This window comes from Mastomys coucha, unplaced genomic scaffold, assembly GCF_008632895.1.
Source record: "Mastomys coucha isolate ucsf_1 unplaced genomic scaffold, UCSF_Mcou_1 pScaffold15, whole genome shotgun sequence".
Taxonomy (NCBI): Eukaryota; Metazoa; Chordata; class Mammalia; order Rodentia; family Muridae; genus Mastomys; species Mastomys coucha.
The window spans coordinates 117,546,306-117,562,234 of record NW_022196897.1 but is presented as its reverse complement, the minus strand read 5'-3'; the positions used below and the strand labels follow the sequence as shown (position 1 = coordinate 117,562,234).

Sequence of the window (15,929 nt, the reverse complement as noted above, 5' to 3'; positions counted from 1 at the left end):
ATGTGGCAGGCTTCTTACATTTGTCTGTAGACTCAGGTAATCTCAGTATATCAAGTAGGTTTTTCATGACTTTTATGATAATGGTTCACCTAAAATTAAACTATAAGCATAAAGTTATTCAACCATTGCAAGTATCATTTAAAAATTAACATTAGAATATATTGCTGGTGAGCTTTAACTGTCAACCTGACACATCTTAGCGTTATCTGAGAGGACAGCATCAACTGAGGAATTGCCGGGATCAGAAGATCTATGGTTGTGTGTGTTCAGGATTGATCTGATTGTTAATTGCTGTAGGAGGGCCCAGCCCACTGTAGGCGGTACCATCACTAGGCAAGTGGTCCTGAGCTGTATAAGAAAGCTGAATATAAGGCAGTTTCTGAGCCAGCTAGTAAGCAGCTTTCTCCTTCTTTCCTGCTGAATCCTTTGGTCATAGATGATGCTCTGTGGTGTGGGATGGCAAGCAGGTCTGCCTTCAAGATCCAGCCTCGGGCTCCTCTCTTGACAATGAAGGGCTCTGGTCTGGAATTGTATGGTAAAGTAACTCTCTTCTCCCCTAAGTTGTTTTTCACCAGGCTCTCTGTCCCAGCAACAGAAATGAAACCAGAGCAATTATTATATAAAGTGGAGAGAGCGTGCTTGCTATCAATGCAGGCAGATGTGTAAAAGCCCATGAAAACAATTACCTAATGCTGGGGTTATGTTTTATGCTTTGATTACGTGGCTTTAACATAAAATTTCCTGTTTACTAAGTCCGAAGGTACATATCTCTTTCTCTGTCCCTCCCCCCTGCCCCCGATCTTTTAAAAATTAAAAGAGAACTAGACACAGAGGTAATGCTCCCCTGACTAACTAAGCCCTCTTAAGGGCAATTCTGGCTAATGTGAATCTTGCACATAGGCCCCGCCAACATTGTGAATGAGTGTCCGAGACCAGAGTCATGAGTTCAAGGACTGGGCGAGAGCTGAGAGAGAGAGGCTGTGGTGATCATTTCTGATTTGTCACACATAGTTATCAGAGAGAATTAATAGCTGACTCAGATGCCTTCTGGTGCTTACTCTGGATGTGCACACTAAACCAACAACAAACAGCCAGAGGTTAACCCAGCTGATCTTAAAATGCCCCTAGAATTTACCATCCTCAAAACCTCAAGGATTCAGGGGGTTGAGGGGAAACCCACACAAATCCTCAAGTCTGTTTTTGAGCTTTAGTGAGTAACAGAGACAACAGGAACTTGGCCCCTAGCCTGCTGGGCTGCGGTGGCTCCTCATTCTACAGAAGGTGGTGGAGATCTCTCTCAGAGTTCTCTCTAGATGTTGATGTTTATTTAGTTCAGCACAGTCCCATGGTTCTCTCCATGAATCTGAGGCAGACATCGCCATCAGATTCAGTTTTTGGGGGGTGTAGCTCCTAAAACTGGCTTTCACTTTTTTCTTTGATTAAAATAAGTGTGTGTGTGTGTGTGTGTGTGTGTGTGTGTGTGTATGTTTGTGCATGTGTTTTGTATGTACGTGGCATATGTGTGGAGTATGAGTGTGGTGTCTGTGTATGTGGTATAGGCTCATGTGTGTGTGCAGATGTGTGCCTATGCCTGTGCCTAAGGAAGATGGTTGAAGGGTCTTTGCAGCAGGCTTCCTAATACAGTTCCTGTTAAGCTTTACTCTTACCTGTGTGCCTTCCTGTAGGCACTAAACTTGAGAACCACATCACCACACAATCCTCAAAGCTTCCAAATCCAGATGCAGACAGCCCTAAGCAATGACGCATCACCCATGCAAGATACAGAGACATGATCTACCAAAAGAACACCAAGCTGCCCGAATGTTGTTATCCAACCCCATATGACCCAAAAGAATCCTAAGAGATTCTAAAATGACCCGGAGTGACCAAAATTCTTTTAAGAAAAACTTTCAAAAGCCCACAACAATTGAAAAATATCCTAAATAGCCTTAGAGAAGTAAAATAGAGTGTAAAGGCCTACCTGGCACAGCCTGTGGTTCCTGACTACCGTTGAGGTGGAGGCTTGCTTGAGTGAGGCTCTCCTGGGCAACACAGAAAGAGTCTATCCCTCAAATGAGTAAGTTCAATGTAGAGTGCTTGCATGAGGCTCTGAGTTCAGCACCTAAATACTCCAAAACAGAACAGAATCTAACTAGTCACATAAAAATAAAAAAATCAAAATGATACCAACTATGGGACCTGGAGGGCTCCTAACTGTAAAACCTAAAAATATTAAACCTTAAGTCCTTAACACTGATAGCCCTAAATAGTCTCAAATGAATTCCAGAATCCTCTGCTATAGCAGTCTTCTAAGTGCCACCAAACATCCCCAAAAGTCTTAGTGGCTCCTAACAACTCCAGAGGTCCCCAAACCTTAAACAAACCAACTCTCAATAAGAACCTAATGACATTCAGTATCCTAAATGGTCTCAAAAGGAAGGAAGGAAGGAACAAAGGAAGGAAGAAAGGAAGGAAGGAAGAAAGGAAGGAAGGAAAGAAGGAAGGAAGGGAAGAAGGAAAGAAGGAAAGAAGAAAAGAAGGAAGGAAGAAAACCAAATTCTCTAGCCAATTCTATTTAAATCATCAAACGCCAGCTCCTCTCATGTCCCCATTCCTTCCCACCTTTTGGACAGGCATTGTGGTGTCATCTCTCTGGACTTGCTGTTCCTCAGACATACCCAACAACCCCTGCTTCCAGGATTCAAACTTGTCACTCCTTCTTCCTGGAAGAATCTTTCCCAGTGCATCACAAGCTGTCTCCTTTCTGATTGATGGGGCTCAGCTCTTATGTTCCTGGATTGAGCACCGCCATCAACTCTTCGTTATCTTTTGTTATCTTTGTGGATAACAGAAAGTGTACTTTCTGCTAAACATCCAGACTCATGAGGATATCCTAAATACCTTGAGCGGTACCTGGCCTTGGGTAGGCACTGTGATATTTGCATAAGCAATGAATGAATATCCAGATCCACAAAGCAAAGACTTTGAAAATGTAAATTTAGTCCCCACTAAAGTGACCTTCAATGAGGTGGGAAAGATGGCTCAGTAGTCAAGAACACTTACTCTTGAAGAAGACCCAGGTTTGCTTCCCAGATATCACATAGTGGTTCACAACCATCTTCTTCTTCTTTTTTTAAAGATTTATTTTATTTTATGTGTATAAGTACACTGTAGCTGTACAGATGGCCATGAGCCATTGTGCGTGGCTTCTGGGAACTGAACTCAGGACCTCTGCCGGCCCCACTTGCTCCAGCCCCGCTAGCTCTGGTGTAATTCACTGTAGCCAGAAGAGGGTGTCAGATCTCATTATGGGTGGTTGTGAGCCACCATGTGGTTGCTGGGATCCGATCTCAGGACCTTCAGAAGAGCAGTCAGTGCACTTACCTGCTGAGCCATTTCGCCAGCGCCACCCCCCGCCCAACCATCTTCTATGTCCTAGGGGGTCTTATACTCCTGCTGATCTCCACAGGCATCAGGCATGGCAATGGTGCACAGATATGCATGTAGGCCAAACACCCATACAAGACACCCATTTTAGAACATCTAAAAAACTTTTAAAAAGGACCTTAGGTCATCTCCAAATAATCCAGTCTCAGACCCTTCAGCTCAAAATTATTCCACATGACCCTAAACTACCAGGAATAGCCCTGAGTCCTAAGGGTCCTAGTGGACTCTACCAGGTCGTATATTACAGTTGTCCATAAATTTCATGGACTCTATGTGAATGACTCTAATCTAACAGTCCAACAGATCCCCAGAGGCCACAGATCCTAAATGAGCCTAAAGTTCTCACACTAAACATCAAGCAACTAAAACACCAGAACTGTTTTAATTGTTCAAAAATTGCCCTAAACCTAAACCCCAAGTGACTTTATGCAGTTTTGATGGAGCCAGACTCTATGTGAGCTCAGCTGTTATTATTTGATTCATTTTTGTTTTTTTATTTGCTTTTGATTTTTTGGTGTGTGTGTGTGTGTGTGTGTGTGTGTGTGTGTGTGTGTGTTTTGTTTTCCAGACAGGGTTTCTCTGTGCAGCCCTGGATGTTCTGTAACTCACTCTATAGATCAGGATGGCCTCTGGCACACAAGGGCTGGGATTAAAGGCACGAACTACCACTGCCTAGTCTATGATTTTGTTCTTAAACACACTCCCAAAGGCTCCCACACTAAAGGGTTGCAGCACTATTTGGAGGGGCTGGAGCAGGTAGGTCAATATCTGCTTGAAGGGGATGTTGAGACCCTGGCCACCACACAGTGAGCAGTTGTTCCACAATGCACTTTCTGCTATGATGTTCTGCCTCATTACAGGCCTCAGAGCAGTGGAACCAACCAACCATGGACTGACTCCTCTGAAACCATGAGCCCAAATAACAATTTCATCATTTTAGGTTGTTTCTCTTGGGAATGTTGCCATAGTGACTGACAACAAATTTTTCAGTCTCAAGGTTGTTAAAGCTAACTTCAAAGACTTTAATGATTCATTAACCTTGACATTGCCCCAACAGGCAATGGAGCAGATATATGGACAACAGCTTATCCCAACTACATCACTAACTAATGACTTAACACATTCATGCCCCTTCAAGAGAAACTCTGGTTATATACTTTGACTTTAATTCTGCTTGGGGATCTACTGCCCCTGTACCAGAAGGCCCTGAATTCCTAATGATGATGACTTAATATATGATTGAACTCAACTCCTCCCAATACCAAGAAATTTAAAGCGTAGTTAACTACGAGCTAACTACTAAACTCCAGATACCATAAACCCACATCCACTCTTCTGAGAGCCCTAACCTACCTTGCCCTTCTTGATGACAGATCTCCCTCATAAAGAATTCTAATGACGGAAGAAGAGTCACAAAGATGCCCAAGGCATACCCAACTCCTGTCTGGACTCTGATCCCAAGGTCTTAAGTCCTAGTGAGCTTAGAATTTACCCTAAACTTTGCACAGCATGTAACATAGCATTAGGGTAGGCCAAGCCTCATGATCCTGATGAAGATGATCCTACCTCACTGTAGCTCTCCTTCCCCTAAGCACAGTGAGTGTGGGCTATGTCTGCAGTCTGGGCTGTGTCTGCTAAAAGTTGCCCTCACCTTGTGCTGTAGGGGCCAAGCCAGAGTCTGGGCTCTGGTTTGCCAGGCCTCCGTAGTGCACTCTGTGGAGCCCTAGGAGGGGACATTCTGAGCATGCCTTGCTGTCTGCTTGCTGAGCAACCCAGACCTTGGGGTGCTTTCAGTAAGCCTGGTATGTCCTTACTTTTCTGGTTTCCCTCTGGTCCCTGTCATGTTTCCTACCTGTGGCTAAGGTATTGTTTCGTCAGACCAGACTGCTGCTATCTGCGGACTCTTGTGGCTGCTTCCTTGCTCTTCTTTAGTCTCTGCCTGGACATGGTTCCAGGCCTGAACAGAGTAGGAATCTCTCCACCTTTCTTTCATCTTGAGCCCCAGTGGCTTCCAGTTGCACCTAGAATGAACTTAGAATTCCTACATGGTCTTCAGGACCCTCATTCTAGCCACCCCCTCCTCCCAGATCCTCAGCCCATCTTGCATACCTGTGATCTTGCTCCTCTGTCTACCCACACCCTCACTGCGGGAGGAGATAGCAGATATTGGCACGGTCAACTTGTTCTAGTTGGTTCTCACTGTCCAGGACTCAGTCCATCTATGCTGGGTACTCTGCTCGCTATATGTCTGGGTACTCCATGACAGTGGCAAGTACCTATTGGGATGTGAGATGTGAGAATACTGAGACTAGGTTACACAGGGAGTTTGAAGCTAGCCCAACACTCATTGTGAGACTATCTCAGGTAATCAGAACAAACACTCACATAGTCAACATTACAGTCCCCACCCAGCCTTTTCTCAGCCCTCTTTCACATTGGTTCACTTCATCCATGCACACAGCTCTAGCACTCTGCATACTGACAGCTCCTTTCTCTGTAGTGGAAGCTTCCAGAAAGCACAGCTTTCTCTGTTTTGCTCACTGCTATATTCCTTCTGTTCAGCCTTTCTCACCTGTCCTGAAGAAAAGAGTGGTTTTCCCAATGGAGTGAGCATATGGCCGCTGATCTCTGGTAACTCACCCAAGGATCGGTGGGGTTTAGAAACGGGCTTCCCTTGGTAGGATGGAATTCAAGTTATATGTTACCCTGGGGTGGAGTGCCAGACCTCTTCGCTTCTGGGTAAGAATTTACCAGAGTTCTTTCTTATGATCCCCTTTACCCCATCAGGCCTGTACCACCCAGCTCAGTTCCACTGTATCATCCTGATGTTTTATGGCTCTATGGCGACATCATGGGGCTAGACTGTGACATCACAATGCTCCATGTGAATTCACAGTAATGAACTGTGCCATCACACTGCTGCATTTTTGCCACTACAACATCCCACCCCAACAGCATTGCTGGATAGTGACATCCCAGTGTTCTATTGTACTATTACAATGCTCTACTGTGACATCATGATGTGGCATTGAGTTGTCATACTGCTCCTTTGTGCTGTTATCATTAAAGTGCACCGGTGTGTCATTGTGACATCACAGTGCAACAGTGTTTCATGACCATACTGTATTGTGACATCATTGTGCTAAATTGTGACTTCTCGGAGCACCTCCCTCAGGAGATGGCATACAGTAGAAAGACCCAACATCTTGTTCTGTCTGGAGTTCTGGGTGAAGGATGGATGTGAGGCAGTTTAAGTGTCTCAGTGGTACACTTCAACATCAATTGCTTTTCAGTCAGGACCTTGGGCTGATGTTCTCCCAGCATTCACTAGGGAAGGTCCTAAATAACTTGTCTCTGGAGGGCACCTGTGGAGACAGGACTCAAGACAGAGGCTCTAGGAGAATTTCAAGGTCATTGTCTATCCTGGAAGGATTTGAAGCTAATGGAAGATTGGCCTCTCTTTCAGCCTGGCTAGGCGATGGCTTATGAAAACAAACAAACAAACAAACAAACAAACAAACTCCCTGCATCTTTCCAGCAGCCCATCAACTGTAAAAGGGGCTAGAGATGGGCCTTTGCCTGTCCTGGTCGATGTTAGGATGCCCCCTGGTGGTGATGATATTGGCATAACATCCACTTCCCAGCTTTACCAGTGATGGGCAAATGGAGTAGTCCGCAAGTGTGTGTGTGTGTGTGTGTGTGTGTGTGTGTGTGTGTGTGAGTGTGTGTGTGTATCTGTCTGTGTCTGTGTGTGTGTATGTAATATTTTTTATTATGTAGCCCAGATTTACTTGGATTCTAGGCTCTTGTTCTTCTTTATGATTGTAGCCCAGGTAGACCACATCTTTTACCCTGATGTCTTTACTCAGCCTGTCTATGTGTCCCATACTATTTTGCATAGGGTAAGGGGAAAGATATGATAGTCTCCCACCTTGGAACTATGATTTCCTGAGTTCGGTGGGTTCAGACATAGTTTTTGATGTATTTCTGGTGTATTTTGCACTTTGGTATTTTCCCTTTCTTCCTTTGTTCATTCCTCGCTCCCTTCCTCCCCCTCCACCCTTTCTTTCTTTCTTTTTCTTCTAAATTTGAGACAAGGTCTCACATTGGATGGTCTGGAAGTTACTATACAGACCAGGTGACCTCACACTCACAGAGATCCATCTGCCTCTGCCTGAGTGCTGGGATTAAAGGTGTATGTGTTAAGTCTCTCAGCTCTTTTGATGCTTCCTGAGTCAGAATTCTCAGGCTCAAATCTTGATTCCTCTATTGTGAGGCTGTGACCTCCACCGCCTACCTCCCTTTCTTCACTGACCAAATGTATATAGCATTTATTCTCATCTCATGGGGGCTATGCAGAGACACTTCATACTGGTTTCCTCAACTGGCAGCTACTAAAATCCTCACAACTCTGAAAAGACTCAAGAATTATTGCAAAATCCCAGAAGGCTGAGGAGACAGCTCAGTTGGCCAGGCTACCGTAAAGTCCTGAGTTCGATCACCAAAGCCAATACAGAAAATGCTGGAGTTGGAGTTCAATGCTTGCAATCCCTGTGCTGGGGAGGCAGAGAGCCGGGAACCTCTGTGGCTTATTGGCCAGTCAGTTGAGCCTACTTGGTGAGGTCCAGACCAGTGAGAGACACCGTCTTAAACAGAACAGTGGATGGCTACGGAGGGATGCCTAAGGAAAGACATGTGGGGTTGCCCTCTGGCCTTCATATGTACACACTTACACACGTGAGTGCTCTCTCTCACACACACACACACAGAACACAAGTTAGTGAGTGAGACTGCTCATTTATGAGTAAGCACCGGTACCTATGAAGGATGCTTTCAGTGTGGATGTTGGGTTCTGAGACGGTTGGGGACCGTCTCTAACTTCCTTAACTGCTCTTTGGTTTTGAGAACCTCCGTATCCTTCTATGTGGGGGCACTGAAGCACAGTGATGTTGAAAGGACACTGATGTTGGATCCAGGCTCATCCCGACAGTTTCACATCCTACCTGTGTGGGCCTGCCCTCCAAACACTCTTCCTCAGAGGAGCTGGGAGTAGTGAGCTGTATTAAGAAGTAATAGGAACTGGATGTCCCTACATTCACCTATCCAGAAGTTCTGAACACCATTATATAGACAAGAGTTCTAAATACATGCGGAAAGATCCCCATCTGCTGAATTCAGTCCCTGCCTTCTGAGCTGGTGCCCGGTTTGACAGTGATGTCACCTTCACTATATTCCCAGGCAAAGGCTTGCTCTCCTAGTTGTGATCCCTCTGCACAGCACAGGAGCTGCTGGGCCAGCTGCAACTTCTCCCTGGGGGGACCTCTGACTTTCCTCTGTCTCTTTGTTCGGTGGGTTTCCTTTCCGGCCAGCCCTAATCTTGCCAATATCAGGAAACGGTGACAAAAGCCGGAGCCGGTGTGTCCTTCAGCTGGCCCTCACATCGCCTTGGCATGCTGGAGGCTCAAGAACAATGGCGCTTGAGAAAGTCTGCCTTCTGTTTCCTCAGGACGGACACCTTCATCCTTACCTCCTGTTTGGGCTGAAGTGCTTCTCTTGGTGCACTGGCGGAGACGGCCACTGGAATTTTTGCCTTGAGAACTGAGGCTTCTCCATATTACCATATAAGCACAGGAGAAGGACTCTGCACTATGAACTGGGGAAATAGCTTGTGAACTTGAATTTCCCTGTGTGGTTTCAGGATTTCTCCTTCTTCAAAATAAGAGCACAGAGCTCAGGACCAGTCATAGCTTGCTCTTCCTTCTACATATCTGTAGGAAGTTTTCTAAGGGTCTCTACCCAAGTGCTCTGTCAGATCTCCCTCAGCACTCCAGTCCTACCCAGGGACCACATGAGAAGCCCCTGCCCGTCTCTGTCTTGGTCTGCGTGTCTGTCTGTCTCTTTGTCTCTGTGTCTGTCTCTGCTCTGTCTGGAGCCATGTGAAGCAGGCCAGAGCCACCTTACCTTGTGCAGCAGGCTTGCTGGTGGGTAAAGTTCTCTCGCTCCTGGCTGGGCAGTCTGAGGTACATTCTGCAGTCTCTCAAAGGGGTCTCCTTGCAGCTTGATACCATCCCTGTCCCATCTTCCCTGCGCTCCCACACAGAGCATTTTGTGTTTGAATCCTGCCTCAGACTTTGCTGTGGGATGGACCCCATCTTGTATGGATGCTGTTGGGAAGTTTGGGTTTTGCATTGAAGTGATAAAGGTCAGAGGCTCATCACAAACCTGAGTCCCTCCCTACCCCTCCCCCCCCATCATCATCCCACTTCCCAACTACTCTCAGTTCCTAAGGGTGTCTGGGTGCCCAGGAGTTTGGGGTCCCCAAGGGTGTCTGGTATGTATTGGCACTCGCTGTAGACTTAATTTGTCTTTGAATGAGACTGACTACCCTCTTGTGTGCTTACTGGCCATTGGATATCTGCCCGTCACTGCTTGCTTTCTTATTGCTTGTTTTGGGAGCTGAGTTTCTCTAGTTCCTCCTGCCCCAGCCTCTTGAGTCTTGAGGATTACAGGTGTGGATTTCTCCTCTTCTCTTATTTGTATTTTCTTTTACATCACAGCAAAAAAGTATGCCTTTCTCCTTCTCTAATTTTCTTTTTTCTTTTTTTTTTGGTTTTTCAAGACAAGGTTTCTCTGTGTAGCTCTGGCTGTACTGGAAATCTGCCTGCCTCTGCATGTGTTCTTGTTCTTAGACCAGGAGTGTGGATTTTTAGGAAGAAGCCACGGGGACAGGTAGTATTCTCCATGCCAGGAGAACCTTGGCAGGACTTATGGCTGCTGCTCTTGATCTTGACCATCTGCTGAGGTCCTGCTGACTGTCCCTCCACTCTGAAGCTGCTCTGCCCTCTGTCTTCAGCTTGCCCCACACTTCCTAAGTGGAGCTGTGAATGTCGTGTGCACTCCCACCCTCAGGATGGAGGAGGCCCTTGCATAGAATGCTTGCTCTGCCTAGGAGATTTCTCTCTCCTTCCGACTTGACTTGCTAAGGACTCACTCACGTTTGTGATGGGTTTTCACTCAACACTCCTTTGCTTTGTGGCTCAGGCAGTTCTGGTTTGGTTACTGGGGATGTCCCCTGTATTTCTTTGATATAGACCTGTGAACATGGGTGTGCTAGCTTTCTGTTACTCTAACAACACCACCCTGAAATAATTGATTTATAAGTCAGAAAGTTTGTTTCATCCCTCAGTCCTTGAAGGTTGGCCCTACTGCCCTTGGGCCAGTGGGCCCATGAATGGAGAAGGGAGGCACAGGGCTAAGGATGCCATTCCTCGTGATGGCTGGGGTAGAAGTAGGCAGGATTCTGTTATTGCTTTCAAGGATACATCCTCAGTGACCAAACTTCCTTCTACTAGGCACCAGCCTCTAAAGATTACAGTACCTCCCGATGGCACTAAGCTGTCACTATGCGTTCATCTGTGTCTATATTTGTTCATGGTACTTCTTTTATTTTCTGGCCCCGTGCGATGCTCCAGGCATCTCATCCCTTGTCCATTCTGCCTGTCATAAAACCACCATTTCTCTAAGGGTTCTTGGGACTGGAAACCAAAGTCTTGGTGCCAGGTGTGTTGCCTACTTCTGGGCTGGCATTTCTTTCAGGTGTTCTCGGCTGTCAGAGCAAGGAAATGGATGTGTATGTACAAATGGTGCGCATTCTGATTGCACAGGATTCTATACGTCACTTTCTGTAGCTGGCTGAAGCTAGCCCAGCTAATAGGATGTCTCTCCCAGCACTCAATTACTATGAGAACTCAATTACATTGGAGCCTCCTCTTACTTATCTGTAAATTCAGACCACGACAGTGAGAAGATTGATTCCTCCTTTCCACCATGCATTTCATTAACTACGTATTTCCACTTTGTGTTAGGCTGTTATACTAGACCTTCGTGGGAAGTAACTTCATCAGCTGAAGTGCAGAATGGACACAATGGAGAAGGCCTGGGTGGCTGAGCAAGGATGGGGATAACTCAAAGTTGGTTTGTGGAGGATCTAATCTGAACTCCAGGTGTGCCTGGAAGTCTAGTAAAGACCCTTGGCTAAGAAATGGCTGAAATATAAAGAGCCACTTAGAGGTCAGGTCTCCTCAGGTGGCACTTCGTGTCAGGTATACATACTTCACCTCTTTAAGAAATATGGGCTGAGCCCAATGTACAAAAAGAAAGGCTCTGGGCTGCAAAGTGGCTTTCTTTAAAGAAAGAAAAGCTACCATGGAGGTGTCAGGAATTGCAAAGTAGTTATTCGAGGATGTTTACCAGCCTTTGTAATAATTGCATCGGGGTCTGCAGGTTGTGAAGAGCCCTAGCTGAAAAACAACTTGGCGAGTGTTGTAGAGAAAACTCCTTTACATTATTATTTTTTCTCCAGGAAATACTGCAACATTAATGCAAAGAGGACTCCTGACCACCTACTGGGAGTCTCTTTAAACATGTACCAAACTGAGAGGGACAAGTTCTCCAGACCATAAGCTAAATAAACAAGTCTGATTCCCTGGAGCCCTTTGGATTGTCTAGTGGGCAGTTTCTCCACACCACTGGCCACCCCTGGTACCCTGTGGCTACTGGAAAATATCTTCATTGTAATTAAGGAGAGACTTGGGTGTCCAGATAACACAGTTGGTTGTAATGGAAACTTAAAATAACAGACATGCATTAAAATGTCTGTCTTAGCATGAAATTGCTTTTTATCATTCAACTTCATCTTAAATAAATGATGGGTTTGTAATATATATATATATATATATATATATATATATATATATATATATATATGGGCTGAGGATTTTTTTTTTTTTTTTGGTATTTTGAGACAGGGTTTCTCTGTGTAGCCCTGGCTGTTCTGGAACTCACTCTGTAGACCAGGCTGGCCTCAAACTCAGAAATCCGCTTGCCTCTGCCTCCCAGGTGCTGGGATTAAAGTCATGCACCACCACTGCCTGGCCCTGGGCTGAGGATTTGTATTCACTTCCTCATTTAAATATATGACTAATGGGTATAAAAGACAGCTCGGTGAGTTTGAGCCTTGACCCCTCAGGAACAACAGCTTATGTATGGGTCAAGAAGGAAGTGTTCATACAAGCAAGGCATGGTGGCATAGACTTGTAGTCCCAACACTCTGGAGGCTGAACTGGGACTGCCACAAGTTTGAGGTGAGCCTGGGCTACATAGTGAGACTGTATCTCAACCCCATCCCAGCCCCGAGCCCCTTCCTGCCCAGTCCCAATGAAAAGAAAGGAAACTCATACACATTCCTGAACAGATATGTTTCTTTGTGACCCTGATCCTAATCCATAATGTATAGGGTGAGGAAAGGGCTTGGAGGAGCTTGCTGCCGTGTCGAAAGGTGTATGCTGGGTTCTTGCAAGCCTGGAGAGCTAGGCAAGTGTTAGGCTATATTCTGTACTTTTTGGGGCAGTCATAGACTGTTCATGGTGGATCCATAAAGGGATTATTGAATAGATATGATATCAGTTTATTCTGTTTTCCTTTTAGAGTCCTACATGTTTACAGCTTGAGTTGTTTCTGAAGAAAGAGTGTTCTCATAAATACTCATATTTCTCTTCAACAGTTGTGTACTTTTTAGAGTGCAGTTAAACTCTAGAGTAATTGAACTTTTATCTGAATGGGAAGGGAAAGAAATTCATACCAGACAACCTTGAGCTACTTATAAAAATGTTGCTATAGCAACAGCATACAAAACAGAATCTCCTAAGTGGGTGTGGGAGTAACAGGAAGAAAGAAATGTGGCTTCCACTACACATTCATTCACTTGCTGACTCATTCATTCATTCATTCATTCATCTATTCATTCACTGGCTTGATGTGCTTAGTGCTGTATCAGGTGCTGAGTGATACAAGAGCAGGATTCTAGTCCTTGAACTCAAGGACCCATAAGTCTGCCTGGGAGAGGGAACAAGGCCAACAGCTAAGACAGTGCAGGGTAACCTACTGGTAAATGTAAGGGCGCTGTGACTTCAGAGGGGAGCTTTGCTGCTTTTGAAACAGATGGGAGAATTCTAGACATAGGGTTTGGTGAGTCCAGATAAAGATAGTCCTGTGCAGGAAGCTGGTAGGACCTGCACTGACTCAGGGATGGATTGAATGGGAGACACCCCCCCCCACCCCGTGTGACTGACCTGTTTCTTACCTCAAGTTGCATCTCATAGACCTGAGCTGTGGCTCAGGGAGGGTGGGGCCTAGGGTGCAGCTGTCTCTTCTTCTGCATGCACATTCTAAGCATGAGCCAAGAAGCAGCTCTTTTGTGAACTTTCTCTATAATTAGATGTTGAAATTATTCTAATCACATGTATGATGCCTATGTATATAGTCTATGTTAAGAATAACATCTTTTCTATAAGCAATTGCCCTAGATTTCATGTTAAACACTGTCAGATGTTTTCAGGATGTGCTTTATAAGGCCTTTAAGCTGAGCTGTGGTGCACATTTGTAGTTTAAAAATGAATGCCCGGATTATTCCTGCTTCTCCACCTTGCCTCTTATCCCCTTGCTCCCCCTCTCTCTCCATTCCCTTCCCCCTCTCCATGTGGTCATGGCCGGCCCCTTCTTCTCTACTCTCTCCTTCTCTCTGCCTTTCTCTGCCTCTGCTATCCTCTTAACTCCCCTCCCCATGCCCTAAATAAACTCTATTCTATATAAAAATGAACAAACAAACAAACAAAAAACCCCAAACAAACAAACAAATAAAAAACCAAAAACCGAATGCCCGAAGCATGTTTGATTGCCTGGTGTGACTATTAATATTAATTACTAATGTGACAGGTTGTAGAATCATGTAGGAGGCAGGCCTCTGGGTGTATGTGTGAGGAACTATCTAGATTAGGTTGATCAAGGTAGAAAGACCCACCTTAAGTGTGGGCAGCTCCAAGTGGGCTGGAGTCTAGAACTAAGTAAAAGGGGAAAATGAGCTGTCATTGATACTTCTCTATTGTTGTGAAACTATGACCATAGCAACTTACAAAGAAGATGCTCAATTTGGACTTACAGTTTCAGGGGGTTAGAGCCCATGAGCAAAGGCATGGTGGCAGGAACAGTGGAGAGCTCACATCTTGATCTGCAAGGGAGAGAGAGAGAAAGAGACAGACAGACAGACAGACAGACAGGCAGGCAGAGAGTAGTGAGTCTTTTGAGACCTCAAGGGTGCCCCCAGTGACACACCTCCTCCAATAAAGCCACACCTCCTAATCCTTCCCAAACAGTTCTACAGATTGGGGAACCACATATTCAAACATATGAGCCTATGGGAGCCATTCTCATTCAAACCATCACAGAAGCGGAGCACCAGCATTCATCTCTCTGCTTCTTAACTACAGATACAATGTGACAGAAGGGAGGAAAGGTACTGGTGTTCCAGAGCTCTAGAAGCTGGCTAACCTACTCACCAGACTTGGCATCTATCCTTTACCAAAGTGGCTGAAATAGAAATGTGGCAAGGACTGATGGGGTTTCCAGGATGGTTAAGGGCCAGACGGATTATTTCCTCCCAGATTAAAACACCTTTGCCGTTTGTTTATTTGCTCTGTGACTCTAGCTCTCATCCTCATGTGATCAAACCCATGTGATCTTTGAGCCCAGGCTCACAGCAGGCTGGAGCTGAAGGGAATTAAGATCTTTCTGGGAACTGTCCTTCATCAGTGCTTGAGATGCAGGTGGGGTAGGTGGCTGTGGTGCACGCCCCCAGCCGTGCACTCTCTGTGCACAGAACTTCCTGAACTGAGAGACTCCTTGACCTCCCCTGTTGTATTGGCCCACTACATTCCCTCCAGAAATGGCAGGGCTGGGGACATCCTGTGGGGGACCCCAGCACAAGGCAGCAAGGAAGACTGCCCTCTTTCGACTAGATGAAGCTTGTTTAACTTCTTGACATAAGATCCTACCTTTTAGCTTGACACAGCGACACAACCCTTAGTTCTGAGGAAACCTCTCGTTTGATTTTCTTGAGGGTTTTCCAGAGAGGGCGGTACCACACTCGCTGTTTGGATGAAGAGGCTGACGTTCAAAGAGGAGGCTTCGTGCGTAGCTCAGTGATGGAGTCCTTGCCCAGAGTGTATAAGGGTTTAGGTTCCTCCAGTGCATCATAAAACAAAGAGTAACCTCTTTGTTTTAGATGTAATTAGAACAAAGATTACCCATACAAGGGTCAGGGAAGTGGAAAAGCATTCAGGGTGTGCGTATCTGCAGTACCACAGCATAGTTCAAAACTCAGAAATGCCCAAAGCTTAGGGGTTTTTGCTTTGCTTTGTTTTGTTTTGTTTTTTCATCTTTTTAAACAGCCACTTTGCTCCATTCTGCCCCGTATTGCCATGGGTTAATTTCCATAAACAGTTTCTAGGACTTCCCTCCATGTCAGAGCTCACAGAAGCTCAGCCTTCCCCCTCAGCCAGCTGGAGACCCAGCACTAGGTGGGCCCAGGAAGAGCTGAGCAGAGAAGAGATATGGCACAGTTCACGTTGGGGTTGAGGATAATTTAA

General features: G+C 45.6%; 1 long non-coding RNA gene across 1 annotated transcript; it reads right to left on the bottom strand.

Annotated features, from left to right (window-relative positions):
- Window positions 1-6,278, bottom strand: LOC116092369. Its single transcript, XR_004119222.1, has 4 exons — window positions 6,020-6,278; window positions 5,557-5,723; window positions 5,300-5,468; window positions 1-100 (listed from the first exon to the last, which is right to left on the bottom strand). It is a non-coding gene; the product is annotated as an uncharacterized LOC116092369 (long non-coding RNA).
- Window positions 6,279-15,929: the final 9,651 nt, after the last annotated feature.